The 17,476-nt window shown below is 46.7% G+C and overlaps 7 non-coding genes and 2 pseudogenes across 7 annotated transcripts; all 9 read right to left on the minus strand.

The window, feature by feature from the left end:
- Positions 1-1,720: 1,720 nt before the first annotated feature.
- LOC130330884 (U2 spliceosomal RNA) lies at positions 1,721-1,906 on the minus strand. The gene has a single exon (XR_008873921.1). It is a non-coding gene; the product is annotated as a U2 spliceosomal RNA (small nuclear RNA).
- Positions 1,907-2,599: 693 nt separating this feature from the next.
- LOC130330886 (U2 spliceosomal RNA) lies at positions 2,600-2,759 on the minus strand (annotated as a pseudogene).
- A 2,075-nt stretch (positions 2,760-4,834) lies between these two features.
- LOC130330883 (U2 spliceosomal RNA) lies at positions 4,835-5,025 on the minus strand. The gene has a single exon (XR_008873920.1). It is a non-coding gene; the product is annotated as a U2 spliceosomal RNA (small nuclear RNA).
- A 2,085-nt stretch (positions 5,026-7,110) lies between these two features.
- Positions 7,111-7,301, minus strand: LOC130330888 (U2 spliceosomal RNA). The gene has a single exon (XR_008873923.1). It is a non-coding gene; the product is annotated as a U2 spliceosomal RNA (small nuclear RNA).
- A 2,086-nt stretch (positions 7,302-9,387) lies between these two features.
- Positions 9,388-9,575, minus strand: LOC130330885 (U2 spliceosomal RNA). Its single transcript, XR_008873922.1, has one exon. It is a non-coding gene; the product is annotated as a U2 spliceosomal RNA (small nuclear RNA).
- Positions 9,576-10,267: 692 nt separating this feature from the next.
- Positions 10,268-10,427, minus strand: LOC130330887 (U2 spliceosomal RNA; annotated as a pseudogene).
- A 2,086-nt stretch (positions 10,428-12,513) lies between these two features.
- On the minus strand, positions 12,514-12,704 carry LOC130330890 (U2 spliceosomal RNA). Its single transcript, XR_008873924.1, has one exon. It is a non-coding gene; the product is annotated as a U2 spliceosomal RNA (small nuclear RNA).
- A 2,087-nt stretch (positions 12,705-14,791) lies between these two features.
- LOC130330891 (U2 spliceosomal RNA) lies at positions 14,792-14,982 on the minus strand. Its single transcript, XR_008873925.1, has one exon. It is a non-coding gene; the product is annotated as a U2 spliceosomal RNA (small nuclear RNA).
- A 2,086-nt stretch (positions 14,983-17,068) lies between these two features.
- Positions 17,069-17,259, minus strand: LOC130330892 (U2 spliceosomal RNA). The gene has a single exon (XR_008873926.1). It is a non-coding gene; the product is annotated as a U2 spliceosomal RNA (small nuclear RNA).
- Positions 17,260-17,476: the final 217 nt, after the last annotated feature.

The following is a 17,476-nucleotide window of genomic DNA, read 5'->3' on the forward strand; positions in this document are numbered from 1 at the left end:
GGTATCAAACCAACACCCACGGGAAGCTGTAAGCATAGAGGACATGCCTGCACCCCATTGGACTTACCTGTGTGGGTTAAACCCGGGTTATTTGACAACCTATGGCGGTGATGGTTCTGCTCAGGCAGAGCAGTGCTGATGCTCCTCATAAAGCTGTCGCTGCTGTGAAGGTTCTAGGTGACATCACAAATCCCTATGGTTACATACACAACAAAGCTGGGTTGTTGTTGTTTACACTCTGCAAGGCCTGTGGAAGTGAGTGACATCATAGCACTGTAGTTCTGAGGGTTCTAGATGGATGCAACAATCTCCTGTTGCTTCTATGAAGGCCATAATAGACGACATCACCAAACAGCTCCATAGTCACATACACAGCAAAGGAGAGATGTTGTTTACACCTAGTGATGTCAGTGGTATTGAGTGACATCACAGCACAGTGCTAAGGCTCCTGGGCCTGGACACAGCAGCGGCTGCAATATCTCAACGGAGAATACGTTTATATATATGTGTGTGTGTGCGCGTATATATATATATATATATATATATATATATATTTCTCCGCCGAAATCACTTTTAAACCCATTTCCACCTTTTTTTCCCTTCTCTTCCTCTTACTTTTTTTTCACGTTTTTTTACGTTTTTCTCCTTTTCGCCTCTTTTCTGGGCGTATTATTCTTCTTTTTCTTCTTTTTTTTCGTCTAATGCATACCCCATCAGTGCAGCAATGCTTATTCAATACCGCCAGCAGATGGAGACACTGGGGGATAATTTTCTAAGGATTTATACTGATTTTTCCTGTCTGAATTTGTCGCACAGAAAGTTGCAGGCCAAATATGTGTGACATTTCTGCGACTTTAGCTTCTAGAGCATTTTTACAACATTATACATAGGTGCTGAATACATAAAAAGCGACTGTTCAGCGACAGACAAGTCGCATCGGCTGAAAGTAGGCCAGAATGTCAGTCCATGTTGGAGCAGGTTTAGATACAGTCTAAAGCATAGATCTCAAAGTCTGTGCACAGAATTTAGCAAGGGCCTCGCACCTTCTGATGCATCAGGTAGGTGCACAATAGCATAGCCTAACCCTCTGTACTTTGGTCTATATTGATGCGGGACATAGACAGCCAGCTGATGACCAATCCATTAGTGCAATGGATGGCTGGAAGCATTTGTCTTTGCCTTTGCAATACCACAGAAGCAATGCATGGTCAATGTACAGCAATGACACACCTGTGTGAACAGCCAGGAGACCCCCCCCCCATGTTATGTTACATAGTTACATAGTTAGTACGGTCGAAAAAAGACATATGTCCATCAAGTTCAACCAGGGAATTAAGGGGTAGGGGTGTGGCGCGATATTGGGGAAGGGATGAGATTTTATATTTCTTCATAAGCATTAATCTTATTTTGTCAATTAGGAACATTCAGCACCCACCCGCTATCAAGGCAGCTGCCTATCATGTCATGCCCTACCTGCACAGGTGTGCTGGCTACTCAAATGATCCAATTAAGGAGGCCATTTAGTCAGCAGCAGCAGAAGTCCTGTGCCTGGACGCTCCAACAGCGGCCAGACACAAGCAGAAGCAGAAGCAGCAGCAGCACCACCTTTTGTTTTTTGGCTGCAGCAGCAGCAGCAGCAAGGCCCACAGGGCTGGCTAGCTGGCTAGCCAGCAAGCAGGTAGCAATGAAAGTAGGAATCTTTCTTTTTAACCCTGTAAGGGGGTGGTGCACTGTACCCGAAGATACTGCCATATCGGGTCAATGCATAGGGCGACGGAAGCAAGCTTCGAAATCGGCCCCCGTTCTCAAAAATCCATTTAATATATGGTCCCCAGATAGGGGACGTATCAGATATTAAACTGATAAGAACAGATTTTTTTTTTTTTTTTTTTTATCTAAAGCCGAGGAACGTGCTTTCGATTCACCCAAAGTGCAAGAAAAAGTGCAAACGTGTTACACTAAAAAAACGTGCACAAAGGATGCGGTCTATCGCAAGCCCTTCTCCGATAGGAGAGAGGCCCCCCAACAAACCTTACCCTTCGCCTCCGGACCAAAAGGTACCTGCGAGGTTCCAGGTTCAATGTCCCTTTTCGCCGAAGCTACTAGGGGACCACAAATGCTCCCGGCATCCCCCTTGGCGTTAGCCAAGGTATCTGCCCGCAGAGCCGATTACGGTAGGTACCCTGCCAAAGCAGAAGTACCCGGGGTGTTTGCAGGGAGGTGCGGAACCTAATGGCCACACACACCTCCCCTAGACCGCCAGGAGGGACACCCAGAAGGGCTACCGCATCCTGACAAATCCTGTGAACACACAACACGCAAAAAGTGACACAGTGAGACAAAAAAGAAATAAATAAGTGAATGTGTGCAGATATACTGCCCGGACATCCGGCCGGATCTATAAAAATTTCTCTGATCCTAGCCAGAAGGCCGGGAATCAAGAGGTGAGTGCCACAAGGTGAAGAGATTATGGTGCCCGTGCTTCAACTCAGTGAGTCTATTCTCCCAGTGAGTTTCGGCACCTCGGGGTCACCACTCCCCGAGGCACAAAAGTACCTCGGCTCTAGACCCTCTCAGCCTCATGGCGAGACCTGGAGGGAACAGGTCACATCGGGGCAGCCGTCGAGCTGATTCCTCAGAACCAGCCCCGGAAAGCCCTGGTACACCTGCATCCTCCATGCAGCACCCATCCCCACCAGCATGAAAACTGATAAGAACAGATACTACACTTGATCTTAGCCAAAAGGCCGAGAAGCGATAACCGTGAAAGGGGCGGGCCCAACAAGGTCCCCTTCATGGGCACTATCACTGCTTGCTGTCAGGGAGGCTGCCAGACAATTTTCCATGCACACTCTGGGCTGGGGGGCAGTCAACCACCAGTACACACAGCAGAACCTAAACCCATACCATTATTGCTAAGCAGCAAGACAGGGGCCCATTGCACTCCCACGGGGCCTTTTTAAATGCAATCCATAACCCGGATTTGCCAGGAACCCTTCTTACTCCTCCTACTTGCATGTGACACTGGGCTTAGGATCTGCATAGGAAACACACACACAAGCACACACCTACCTTTGTTGCCTGCAGATGCCTCCTTGGCTGTCCCCAAACGGTATCAAACCAACACCCACGGGAAGCTGTAAGCATAGAGGACATGCCTGCACCCCATTGGACTTACCTGTGTGGGTTAAACCCGGGTTATTTGACAACCTATGGCGGTGATGGTTCTGCTCAGGCAGAGCAGTGCTGATGCTCCTCATAAAGCTGTCGCTGCTGTGAAGGTTCTAGGTGACATCACAAATCCCTATGGTTACATACACAACAAAGCTGGGTTGTTGTTGTTTACACTCTGCAAGGCCTGTGGAAGTGAGTGACATCATAGCACTGTAGTTCTGAGGGTTCTAGATGGATGCAACAATCTCCTGTTGCTTCTATGAAGGCCATAATAGACGACATCACCAAACAGCTCCATAGTCACATACACAGCAAAGGAGAGATGTTGTTTACACCTAGTGATGTCAGTGGTATTGAGTGACATCACAGCACAGTGCTAAGGCTCCTGGGCCTGGACACAGCAGCGGCTGCAATATCTCAACGGAGAATACGTTTATATATATGTGTGTGTGTGCGCGTATATATATATATATATATATATATATATATATATATATCTCCGCCGAAATCACTTTTAAACCCATTTCCACCTTTTTTTCCCTTCTCTTCCTCTTACTTTTTTTTCACGTTTTTTTACGTTTTTCTCCTTTTCGCCTCTTTTCTGGGCGTATTATTCTTCTTTTTCTTCTTTTTTTTCGTCTAATGCATACCCCATCAGTGCAGCAATGCTTATTCAATACCGCCAGCAGATGGAGACACTGGGGGATAATTTTCTAAGGATTTATACTGATTTTTCCTGTCTGAATTTGTCGCACAGAAAGTTGCAGGCCAAATATGTGTGACATTTCTGCGACTTTAGCTTCTAGAGCATTTTTACAACATTATACATAGGTGCTGAATACATAAAAAGCGACTGTTCAGCGACAGACAAGTCGCATCGGCTGAAAGTAGGCCAGAATGTCAGTCCATGTTGGAGCAGGTTTAGATACAGTCTAAAGCATAGATCTCAAAGTCTGTGCACAGAATTTAGCAAGGGCCTCGCACCTTCTGATGCATCAGGTAGGTGCACAATAGCATAGCCTAACCCTCTGTACTTTGGTCTATATTGATGCGGGACATAGACAGCCAGCTGATGACCAATCCATTAGTGCAATGGATGGCTGGAAGCATTTGTCTTTGCCTTTGCAATACCACAGAAGCAATGCATGGTCAATGTACAGCAATGACACACCTGTGTGAACAGCCAGGAGACCCCCCCCCCCCATGTTATGTTACATAGTTACATAGTTAGTACGGTCGAAAAAAGACATATGTCCATCAAGTTCAACCAGGGAATTAAGGGGTAGGGGTGTGGCGCGATATTGGGGAAGGGATGAGATTTTATATTTCTTCATAAGCATTAATCTTATTTTGTCAATTAGGAACATTCAGCACCCACCCGCTATCAAGGCAGCTGCCTATCATGTCATGCCCTACCTGCACAGGTGTGCTGGCTACTCAAATGATCCAATTAAGGAGGCCATTTAGTCAGCAGCAGAAGTCCTGTGCCTGGACGCTCCAACAGCGGCCAGACACAAGCAGAAGCAGAAGCAGCAGCAGCACCACCTTTTGTTTTTTGGCTGCAGCAGCAGCAGCAGCAAGGCCCACAGGGCTGGCTAGCTGGCTAGCCAGCAAGCAGGTAGCAATGAAAGTAGGAATCTTTCTTTTTAACCCTGTAAGGGGGTGGTGCACTGTACCCGAAGATACTGCCATATCGGGTCAATGCATAGGGCGACGGAAGCAAGCTTCGAAATCGGCCCCCGTTCTCAAAAATCCATTTAATATATGGTCCCCAGATAGGGGACGTATCAGATATTAAACTGATAAGAACAGATACTACACTTGATCTTAGCCAAAAGGCCGAGAAGCGATAACCGTGAAAGGGGCGGGCCCAACAAGGTCCCCTTCATGGGCACTATCACTGCTTGCTGTCAGGGAGGCTGCCAGACAATTTTCCATGCACACTCTGGGCTGGGGGGCAGTCAACCACCAGTACACACAGCAGAACCTAAACCCATACCATTATTGCTAAGCAGCAAGACAGGGGCCCATTGCACTCCCACGGGGCCTTTTTAAATGCAATCCATAACCCGGATTTGCCAGGAACCCTTCTTACTCCTCCTACTTGCATGTGACACTGGGCTTAGGATCTGCATAGGAAACACACACACAAGCACACACCTACCTTTGTTGCCTGCAGATGCCTCCTTGGCTGTCCCCAAACGGTATCAAACCAACACCCACGGGAAGCTGTAAGCATAGAGGACATGCCTGCACCCCATTGGACTTACCTGTGTGGGTTAAACCCGGGTTATTTGACAACCTATGGCGGTGATGGTTCTGCTCAGGCAGAGCAGTGCTGATGCTCCTCATAAAGCTGTCGCTGCTGTGAAGGTTCTAGGTGACATCACAAATCCCTATGGTTACATACACAACAAAGCTGGGTTGTTGTTGTTTACACTCTGCAAGGCCTGTGGAAGTGAGTGACATCATAGCACTGTAGTTCTGAGGGTTCTAGATGGATGCAACAATCTCCTGTTGCTTCTATGAAGGCCATAATAGACGACATCACCAAACAGCTCCATAGTCACATACACAGCAAAGGAGAGATGTTGTTTACACCTAGTGATGTCAGTGGTATTGAGTGACATCACAGCACAGTGCTAAGGCTCCTGGGCCTGGACACAGCAGCGGCTGCAATATCTCAACGGAGAATACGTTTATATATATGTGTGTGTGTGCGCGTATATATATATATATATATATATATATATATATATATATATTTCTCCGCCGAAATCACTTTTAAACCCATTTCCACCTTTTTTTCCCTTCTCTTCCTCTTACTTTTTTTTCACGTTTTTTTACGTTTTTCTCCTTTTCGCCTCTTTTCTGGGCGTATTATTCTTCTTTTTCTTCTTTTTTTTCGTCTAATGCATACCCCATCAGTGCAGCAATGCTTATTCAATACCGCCAGCAGATGGAGACACTGGGGGATAATTTTCTAAGGATTTATACTGATTTTTCCTGTCTGAATTTGTCGCACAGAAAGTTGCAGGCCAAATATGTGTGACATTTCTGCGACTTTAGCTTCTAGAGCATTTTTACAACATTATACATAGGTGCTGAATACATAAAAAGCGACTGTTCAGCGACAGACAAGTCGCATCGGCTGAAAGTAGGCCAGAATGTCAGTCCATGTTGGAGCAGGTTTAGATACAGTCTAAAGCATAGATCTCAAAGTCTGTGCACAGAATTTAGCAAGGGCCTCGCACCTTCTGATGCATCAGGTAGGTGCACAATAGCATAGCCTAACCCTCTGTACTTTGGTCTATATTGATGCGGGACATAGACAGCCAGCTGATGACCAATCCATTAGTGCAATGGATGGCTGGAAGCATTTGTCTTTGCCTTTGCAATACCACAGAAGCAATGCATGGTCAATGTACAGCAATGACACACCTGTGTGAACAGCCAGGAGACCCCCCCCCCCCCCCATGTTATGTTACATAGTTACATAGTTAGTACGGTCGAAAAAAGACATATGTCCATCAAGTTCAACCAGGGAATTAAGGGGTAGGGGTGTGGCGCGATATTGGGGAAGGGATGAGATTTTATATTTCTTCATAAGCATTAATCTTATTTTGTCAATTAGGAACATTCAGCACCCACCCGCTATCAAGGCAGCTGCCTATCATGTCATGCCCTACCTGCACAGGTGTGCTGGCTACTCAAATGATCCAATTAAGGAGGCCATTTAGTCAGCAGCAGCAGAAGTCCTGTGCCTGGACGCTCCAACAGCGGCCAGACACAAGCAGAAGCAGAAGCAGCAGCAGCACCACCTTTTGTTTTTTGGCTGCAGCAGCAGCAGCAGCAAGGCCCACAGGGCTGGCTAGCTGGCTAGCCAGCAAGCAGGTAGCAATGAAAGTAGGAATCTTTCTTTTTAACCCTGTAAGGGGGTGGTGCACTGTACCCGAAGATACTGCCATATCGGGTCAATGCATAGGGCGACGGAAGCAAGCTTCGAAATCGGCCCCCGTTCTCAAAAATCCATTTAATATATGGTCCCCAGATAGGGGACGTATCAGATATTAAACTGATAAGAACAGATACTACACTTGATCTTAGCCAAAAGGCCGAGAAGCGATAACCGTGAAAGGGGCGGGCCCAACAAGGTCCCCTTCATGGGCACTATCACTGCTTGCTGTCAGGGAGGCTGCCAGACAATTTTCCATGCACACTCTGGGCTGGGGGGCAGTCAACCACCAGTACACACAGCAGAACCTAAACCCATACCATTATTGCTAAGCAGCAAGACAGGGGCCCATTGCACTCCCACGGGGCCTTTTTAAATGCAATCCATAACCCGGATTTGCCAGGAACCCTTCTTACTCCTCCTACTTGCATGTGACACTGGGCTTAGGATCTGCATAGGAAACACACACACAAGCACACACCTACCTTTGTTGCCTGCAGATGCCTCCTTGGCTGTCCCCAAACGGTATCAAACCAACACCCACGGGAAGCTGTAAGCATAGAGGACATGCCTGCACCCCATTGGACTTACCTGTGTGGGTTAAACCCGGGTTATTTGACAACCTATGGCGGTGATGGTTCTGCTCAGGCAGAGCAGTGCTGATGCTCCTCATAAAGCTGTCGCTGCTGTGAAGGTTCTAGGTGACATCACAAATCCCTATGGTTACATACACAACAAAGCTGGGTTGTTGTTGTTTACACTCTGCAAGGCCTGTGGAAGTGAGTGACATCATAGCACTGTAGTTCTGAGGGTTCTAGATGGATGCAACAATCTCCTGTTGCTTCTATGAAGGCCATAATAGACGACATCACCAAACAGCTCCATAGTCACATACACAGCAAAGGAGAGATGTTGTTTACACCTAGTGATGTCAGTGGTATTGAGTGACATCACAGCACAGTGCTAAGGCTCCTGGGCCTGGACACAGCAGCGGCTGCAATATCTCAACGGAGAATACGTTTATATATATGTGTGTGTGTGCGCGTATATATATATATATATATATATATATATATATATATATATATATTTCTCCGCCGAAATCACTTTTAAACCCATTTCCACCTTTTTTTCCCTTCTCTTCCTCTTACTTTTTTTTCACGTTTTTTTACGTTTTTCTCCTTTTCGCCTCTTTTCTGGGCGTATTATTCTTCTTTTTCTTCTTTTTTTTCGTCTAATGCATACCCCATCAGTGCAGCAATGCTTATTCAATACCGCCAGCAGATGGAGACACTGGGGGATAATTTTCTAAGGATTTATACTGATTTTTCCTGTCTGAATTTGTCGCACAGAAAGTTGCAGGCCAAATATGTGTGACATTTCTGCGACTTTAGCTTCTAGAGCATTTTTACAACATTATACATAGGTGCTGAATACATAAAAAGCGACTGTTCAGCGACAGACAAGTCGCATCGGCTGAAAGTAGGCCAGAATGTCAGTCCATGTTGGAGCAGGTTTAGATACAGTCTAAAGCATAGATCTCAAAGTCTGTGCACAGAATTTAGCAAGGGCCTCGCACCTTCTGATGCATCAGGTAGGTGCACAATAGCATAGCCTAACCCTCTGTACTTTGGTCTATATTGATGCGGGACATAGACAGCCAGCTGATGACCAATCCATTAGTGCAATGGATGGCTGGAAGCATTTGTCTTTGCCTTTGCAATACCACAGAAGCAATGCATGGTCAATGTACAGCAATGACACACCTGTGTGAACAGCCAGGAGACCCCCCCCCCCCATGTTATGTTACATAGTTACATAGTTAGTACGGTCGAAAAAAGACATATGTCCATCAAGTTCAACCAGGGAATTAAGGGGTAGGGGTGTGGCGCGATATTGGGGAAGGGATGAGATTTTATATTTCTTCATAAGCATTAATCTTATTTTGTCAATTAGGAACATTCAGCACCCACCCGCTATCAAGGCAGCTGCCTATCATGTCATGCCCTACCTGCACAGGTGTGCTGGCTACTCAAATGATCCAATTAAGGAGGCCATTTAGTCAGCAGCAGCAGAAGTCCTGTGCCTGGACGCTCCAACAGCGGCCAGACACAAGCAGAAGCAGAAGCAGCAGCAGCACCACCTTTTGTTTTTTGGCTGCAGCAGCAGCAGCAGCAAGGCCCACAGGGCTGGCTAGCTGGCTAGCCAGCAAGCAGGTAGCAATGAAAGTAGGAATCTTTCTTTTTAACCCTGTAAGGGGGTGGTGCACTGTACCCGAAGATACTGCCATATCGGGTCAATGCATAGGGCGACGGAAGCAAGCTTCGAAATCGGCCCCCGTTCTCAAAAATCCATTTAATATATGGTCCCCAGATAGGGGACGTATCAGATATTAAACTGATAAGAACAGATTTTTTTTTTTTTTTTTTTTTTATCTAAAGCCGAGGAACGTGCTTTCGATTCACCCAAAGTGCAAGAAAAAGTGCAAACGTGTTACACTAAAAAAACGTGCACAAAGGATGCGGTCTATCGCAAGCCCTTCTCCGATAGGAGAGAGGCCCCCCAACAAACCTTACCCTTCGCCTCCGGACCAAAAGGTACCTGCGAGGTTCCAGGTTCGATGTCCCTTTTCGCCGAAGCTACTAGGGGACCACAAATGCTCCCGGCATCCCCCTTGGCGTTAGCCAAGGTATCTGCCCGCAGAGCCGATTACGGTAGGTACCCTGCGAAGCAGGAGTACCCGGGGTGTTTGCAGGGAGGTGCGGAACCTAATGGCCACACACACCTCCCCTAGACCGCCAGGAGGGACACCCAGAAGGGCTACCGCATCCTGACAAATCCTGTGAACACACAACACGCAAAAAGTGACACAGTGAGACAAAAAATAAATAAATAAGTGAATGTGTGCAGATATACTGCCCGGACATCCGGCCGGATCTATAAAAATTTCTCTGATCCTAGCCAGAAGGCCGGGAATCAAGAGGTGAGTGCCACAAGGTGAAGAGATTATGGTGCCCGTGCTTCAACTCAGTGAGCCTATTCTCCCAGTGAGTTTCGGCACCTCGGGGTCACCACTCCCCGAGGCACAAAAGTACCTCGGCTCTAGACCCTCTCAGCCTCATGGCGAGACCCGGAGGGAACAGGTCACATCGGGGCAGCCGTCGAGCTGATTCCTCAGAACCAGCCCCGGAAAGCCCTGGTACACCTGCATCCTCCATGCAGCACCCATCCCCACCAGCATGAAAACTGATAAGAACAGATACTACACTTGATCTTAGCCAAAAGGCCGAGAAGCGATAACCGTGAAAGGGGCGGGCCCAACAAGGTCCCCTTCATGGGCACTATCACTGCTTGCTGTCAGGGAGGCTGCCAGACAATTTTCCATGCACACTCTGGGCTGGGGGGCAGTCAACCACCAGTACACACAGCAGAACCTAAACCCATACCATTATTGCTAAGCAGCAAGACAGGGGCCCATTGCACTCCCACGGGGCCTTTTTAAATGCAATCCATAACCCGGATTTGCCAGGAACCCTTCTTACTCCTCCTACTTGCATGTGACACTGGGCTTAGGATCTGCATAGGAAACACACACACAAGCACACACCTACCTTTGTTGCCTGCAGATGCCTCCTTGGCTGTCCCCAAACGGTATCAAACCAACACCCACGGGAAGCTGTAAGCATAGAGGACATGCCTGCACCCCATTGGACTTACCTGTGTGGGTTAAACCCGGGTTATTTGACAACCTATGGCGGTGATGGTTCTGCTCAGGCAGAGCAGTGCTGATGCTCCTCATAAAGCTGTCGCTGCTGTGAAGGTTCTAGGTGACATCACAAATCCCTATGGTTACATACACAACAAAGCTGGGTTGTTGTTGTTTACACTCTGCAAGGCCTGTGGAAGTGAGTGACATCATAGCACTGTAGTTCTGAGGGTTCTAGATGGATGCAACAATCTCCTGTTGCTTCTATGAAGGCCATAATAGACGACATCACCAAACAGCTCCATAGTCACATACACAGCAAAGGAGAGATGTTGTTTACACCTAGTGATGTCAGTGGTATTGAGTGACATCACAGCACAGTGCTAAGGCTCCTGGGCCTGGACACAGCAGCGGCTGCAATATCTCAACGGAGAATACGTTTATATATATGTGTGTGTGTGCGCGTATATATATATATATATATATATATATATATATATATATATATATTTCTCCGCCGAAATCACTTTTAAACCCATTTCCACCTTTTTTTCCCTTCTCTTCCTCTTACTTTTTTTTCACGTTTTTTTACGTTTTTCTCCTTTTCGCCTCTTTTCTGGGCGTATTATTCTTCTTTTTCTTCTTTTTTTTCGTCTAATGCATACCCCATCAGTGCAGCAATGCTTATTCAATACCGCCAGCAGATGGAGACACTGGGGGATAATTTTCTAAGGATTTATACTGATTTTTCCTGTCTGAATTTGTCGCACAGAAAGTTGCAGGCCAAATATGTGTGACATTTCTGCGACTTTAGCTTCTAGAGCATTTTTACAACATTATACATAGGTGCTGAATACATAAAAAGCGACTGTTCAGCGACAGACAAGTCGCATCGGCTGAAAGTAGGCCAGAATGTCAGTCCATGTTGGAGCAGGTTTAGATACAGTCTAAAGCATAGATCTCAAAGTCTGTGCACAGAATTTAGCAAGGGCCTCGCACCTTCTGATGCATCAGGTAGGTGCACAATAGCATAGCCTAACCCTCTGTACTTTGGTCTATATTGATGCGGGACATAGACAGCCAGCTGATGACCAATCCATTAGTGCAATGGATGGCTGGAAGCATTTGTCTTTGCCTTTGCAATACCACAGAAGCAATGCATGGTCAATGTACAGCAATGACACACCTGTGTGAACAGCCAGGAGACCCCCCCCCCCCATGTTATGTTACATAGTTACATAGTTAGTACGGTCGAAAAAAGACATATGTCCATCAAGTTCAACCAGGGAATTAAGGGGTAGGGGTGTGGCGCGATATTGGGGAAGGGATGAGATTTTATATTTCTTCATAAGCATTAATCTTATTTTGTCAATTAGGAACATTCAGCACCCACCCGCTATCAAGGCAGCTGCCTATCATGTCATGCCCTACCTGCACAGGTGTGCTGGCTACTCAAATGATCCAATTAAGGAGGCCATTTAGTCAGCAGCAGCAGAAGTCCTGTGCCTGGACGCTCCAACAGCGGCCAGACACAAGCAGAAGCAGAAGCAGCAGCAGCACCACCTTTTGTTTTTTGGCTGCAGCAGCAGCAGCAGCAAGGCCCACAGGGCTGGCTAGCTGGCTAGCCAGCAAGCAGGTAGCAATGAAAGTAGGAATCTTTCTTTTTAACCCTGTAAGGGGGTGGTGCACTGTACCCGAAGATACTGCCATATCGGGTCAATGCATAGGGCGACGGAAGCAAGCTTCGAAATCGGCCCCCGTTCTCAAAAATCCATTTAATATATGGTCCCCAGATAGGGGACGTATCAGATATTAAACTGATAAGAACAGATACTACACTTGATCTTAGCCAAAAGGCCGAGAAGCGATAACCGTGAAAGGGGCGGGCCCAACAAGGTCCCCTTCATGGGCACTATCACTGCTTGCTGTCAGGGAGGCTGCCAGACAATTTTCCATGCACACTCTGGGCTGGGGGGCAGTCAACCACCAGTACACACAGCAGAACCTAAACCCATACCATTATTGCTAAGCAGCAAGACAGGGGCCCATTGCACTCCCACAGGGCCTTTTTAAATGCAATCCATAACCCGGATTTGCCAGGAACCCTTCTTACTCCTCCTACTTGCATGTGACACTGGGCTTAGGATCTGCATAGGAAACACACACACAAGCACACACCTACCTTTGTTGCCTGCAGATGCCTCCTTGGCTGTCCCCAAACGGTATCAAACCAACACCCACGGGAAGCTGTAAGCATAGAGGACATGCCTGCACCCCATTGGACTTACCTGTGTGGGTTAAACCCGGGTTATTTGACAACCTATGGCGGTGATGGTTCTGCTCAGGCAGAGCAGTGCTGATGCTCCTCATAAAGCTGTCGCTGCTGTGAAGGTTCTAGGTGACATCACAAATCCCTATGGTTACATACACAACAAAGCTGGGTTGTTGTTGTTTACACTCTGCAAGGCCTGTGGAAGTGAGTGACATCATAGCACTGTAGTTCTGAGGGTTCTAGATGGATGCAACAATCTCCTGTTGCTTCTATGAAGGCCATAATAGACGACATCACCAAACAGCTCCATAGTCACATACACAGCAAAGGAGAGATGTTGTTTACACCTAGTGATGTCAGTGGTATTGAGTGACATCACAGCACAGTGCTAAGGCTCCTGGGCCTGGACACAGCAGCGGCTGCAATATCTCAACGGAGAATACGTTTATATATATGTGTGTGTGTGCGCGTATATATATATATATATATATATATATATATATATATATATATATTTCTCCGCCGAAATCACTTTTAAACCCATTTCCACCTTTTTTTCCCTTCTCTTCCTCTTACTTTTTTTTCACGTTTTTTTACGTTTTTCTCCTTTTCGCCTCTTTTCTGGGCGTATTATTCTTCTTTTTCTTCTTTTTTTTCGTCTAATGCATACCCCATCAGTGCAGCAATGCTTATTCAATACCGCCAGCAGATGGAGACACTGGGGGATAATTTTCTAAGGATTTATACTGATTTTTCCTGTCTGAATTTGTCGCACAGAAAGTTGCAGGCCAAATATGTGTGACATTTCTGCGACTTTAGCTTCTAGAGCATTTTTACAACATTATACATAGGTGCTGAATACATAAAAAGCGACTGTTCAGCGACAGACAAGTCGCATCGGCTGAAAGTAGGCCAGAATGTCAGTCCATGTTGGAGCAGGTTTAGATACAGTCTAAAGCATAGATCTCAAAGTCTGTGCACAGAATTTAGCAAGGGCCTCGCACCTTCTGATGCATCAGGTAGGTGCACAATAGCATAGCCTAACCCTCTGTACTTTGGTCTATATTGATGCGGGACATAGACAGCCAGCTGATGACCAATCCATTAGTGCAATGGATGGCTGGAAGCATTTGTCTTTGCCTTTGCAATACCACAGAAGCAATGCATGGTCAATGTACAGCAATGACACACCTGTGTGAACAGCCAGGAGACCCCCCCCCCCCCATGTTATGTTACATAGTTACATAGTTAGTACGGTCGAAAAAAGACATATGTCCATCAAGTTCAACCAGGGAATTAAGGGGTAGGGGTGTGGCGCGATATTGGGGAAGGGATGAGATTTTATATTTCTTCATAAGCATTAATCTTATTTTGTCAATTAGGAACATTCAGCACCCACCCGCTATCAAGGCAGCTGCCTATCATGTCATGCCCTACCTGCACAGGTGTGCTGGCTACTCAAATGATCCAATTAAGGAGGCCATTTAGTCAGCAGCAGCAGAAGTCCTGTGCCTGGACGCTCCAACAGCGGCCAGACACAAGCAGAAGCAGAAGCAGCAGCAGCACCACCTTTTGTTTTTTGGCTGCAGCAGCAGCAGCAGCAAGGCCCACAGGGCTGGCTAGCTGGCTAGCCAGCAAGCAGGTAGCAATGAAAGTAGGAATCTTTCTTTTTAACCCTGTAAGGGGGTGGTGCACTGTACCCGAAGATACTGCCATATCGGGTCAATGCATAGGGCGACGGAAGCAAGCTTCGAAATCGGCCCCCGTTCTCAAAAATCCATTTAATATATGGTCCCCAGATAGGGGACGTATCAGATATTAAACTGATAAGAACAGATACTACACTTGATCTTAGCCAAAAGGCCGAGAAGCGATAACCGTGAAAGGGGCGGGCCCAACAAGGTCCCCTTCATGGGCACTATCACTGCTTGCTGTCAGGGAGGCTGCCAGACAATTTTCCATGCACACTCTGGGCTGGGGGGCAGTCAACCACCAGTACACACAGCAGAACCTAAACCCATACCATTATTGCTAAGCAGCAAGACAGGGGCCCATTGCACTCCCACGGGGCCTTTTTAAATGCAATCCATAACCCGGATTTGCCAGGAACCCTTCTTACTCCTCCTACTTGCATGTGACACTGGGCTTAGGATCTGCATAGGAAACACACACACAAGCACACACCTACCTTTGTTGCCTGCAGATGCCTCCTTGGCTGTCCCCAAACGGTATCAAACCAACACCCACGGGAAGCTGTAAGCATAGAGGACATGCCTGCACCCCATTGGACTTACCTGTGTGGGTTAAACCCGGGTTATTTGACAACCTATGGCGGTGATGGTTCTGCTCAGGCAGAGCAGTGCTGATGCTCCTCATAAAGCTGTCGCTGCTGTGAAGGTTCTAGGTGACATCACAAATCCCTATGGTTACATACACAACAAAGCTGGGTTGTTGTTGTTTACACTCTGCAAGGCCTGTGGAAGTGAGTGACATCATAGCACTGTAGTTCTGAGGGTTCTAGATGGATGCAACAATCTCCTGTTGCTTCTATGAAGGCCATAATAGACGACATCACCAAACAGCTCCATAGTCACATACACAGCAAAGGAGAGATGTTGTTTACACCTAGTGATGTCAGTGGTATTGAGTGACATCACAGCACAGTGCTAAGGCTCCTGGGCCTGGACACAGCAGCGGCTGCAATATCTCAACGGAGAATACGTTTATATATATGTGTGTGTGTGCGCGTATATATATATATATATATATATATATATATATATATATATATATTTCTCCGCCGAAATCACTTTTAAACCCATTTCCACCTTTTTTTCCCTTCTCTTCCTCTTACTTTTTTTTCACGTTTTTTTACGTTTTTCTCCTTTTCGCCTCTTTTCTGGGCGTATTATTCTTCTTTTTCTTCTTTTTTTTCGTCTAATGCATACCCCATCAGTGCAGCAATGCTTATTCAATACCGCCAGCAGATGGAGACACTGGGGGATAATTTTCTAAGGATTTATACTGATTTTTCCTGTCTGAATTTGTCGCACAGAAAGTTGCAGGCCAAATATGTGTGACATTTCTGCGACTTTAGCTTCTAGAGCATTTTTACAACATTATACATAGGTGCTGAATACATAAAAAGCGACTGTTCAGCGACAGACAAGTCGCATCGGCTGAAAGTAGGCCAGAATGTCAGTCCATGTTGGAGCAGGTTTAGATACAGTCTAAAGCATAGATCTCAAAGTCTGTGCACAGAATTTAGCAAGGGCCTCGCACCTTCTGATGCATCAGGTAGGTGCACAATAGCATAGCCTAACCCTCTGTACTTTGGTCTATATTGATGCGGGACATAGACAGCCAGCTGATGACCAATCCATTAGTGCAATGGATGGCTGGAAGCATTTGTCTTTGCCTTTGCAATACCACAGAAGCAATGCATGGTCAATGTACAGCAATGACACACCTGTGTGAACAGCCAGGAGACCCCCCCCCCCCATGTTATGTTACATAGTTACATAGTTAGTACGGTCGAAAAAAGACATATGTCCATCAAGTTCAACCAGGGAATTAAGGGGTAGGGGTGTGGCGCGATATTGGGGAAGGGATGAGATTTTATATTTCTTCATAAGCATTAATCTTATTTTGTCAATTAGGAACATTCAGCACCCACCCGCTATCAAGGCAGCTGCCTATCATGTCATGCCCTACCTGCACAGGTGTGCTGGCTACTCAAATGATCCAATTAAGGAGGCCATTTAGTCAGCAGCAGCAGAAGTCCTGTGCCTGGACGCTCCAACAGCGGCCAGACACAAGCAGAAGCAGAAGCAGCAGCAGCACCACCTTTTGTTTTTTGGCTGCAGCAGCAGCAGCAGCAAGGCCCACAGGGCTGGCTAGCTGGCTAGCCAGCAAGCAGGTAGCAATGAAAGTAGGAATCTTTCTTTTTAACCCTGTAAGGGGGTGGTGCACTGTACCCGAAGATACTGCCATATCGGGTCAATGCATAGGGCGACGGAAGCAAGCTTCGAAATCGGCCCCCGTTCTCAAAAATCCATTTAATATATGGTCCCCAGATAGGGGACGTATCAGATATTAAACTGATAAGAACAGATACTACACTTGATCTTAGCCAAAAGGCCGAGAAGCGATAACCGTGAAAGGGGCGGGCCCAACAAGGTCCCCTTCATGGGCACTATCACTGCTTGCTGTCAGGGAGGCTGCCAGACAATTTTCCATGCACACTCTGGGCTGGGGGGCAGTCAACCACCAGTACACACAGCAGAACCTAAACCCATACCATTATTGCTAAGCAGCAAGACAGGGGCCCATTGCACTCCCACGGGGCCTTTTTAAATGCAATCCATAA

The sequence above is a fragment of the Hyla sarda genome, unplaced genomic scaffold (assembly GCF_029499605.1).
Source record: "Hyla sarda isolate aHylSar1 unplaced genomic scaffold, aHylSar1.hap1 scaffold_3408, whole genome shotgun sequence".
NCBI lineage: Eukaryota > Metazoa > Chordata > Amphibia > Anura > Hylidae > Hyla > Hyla sarda.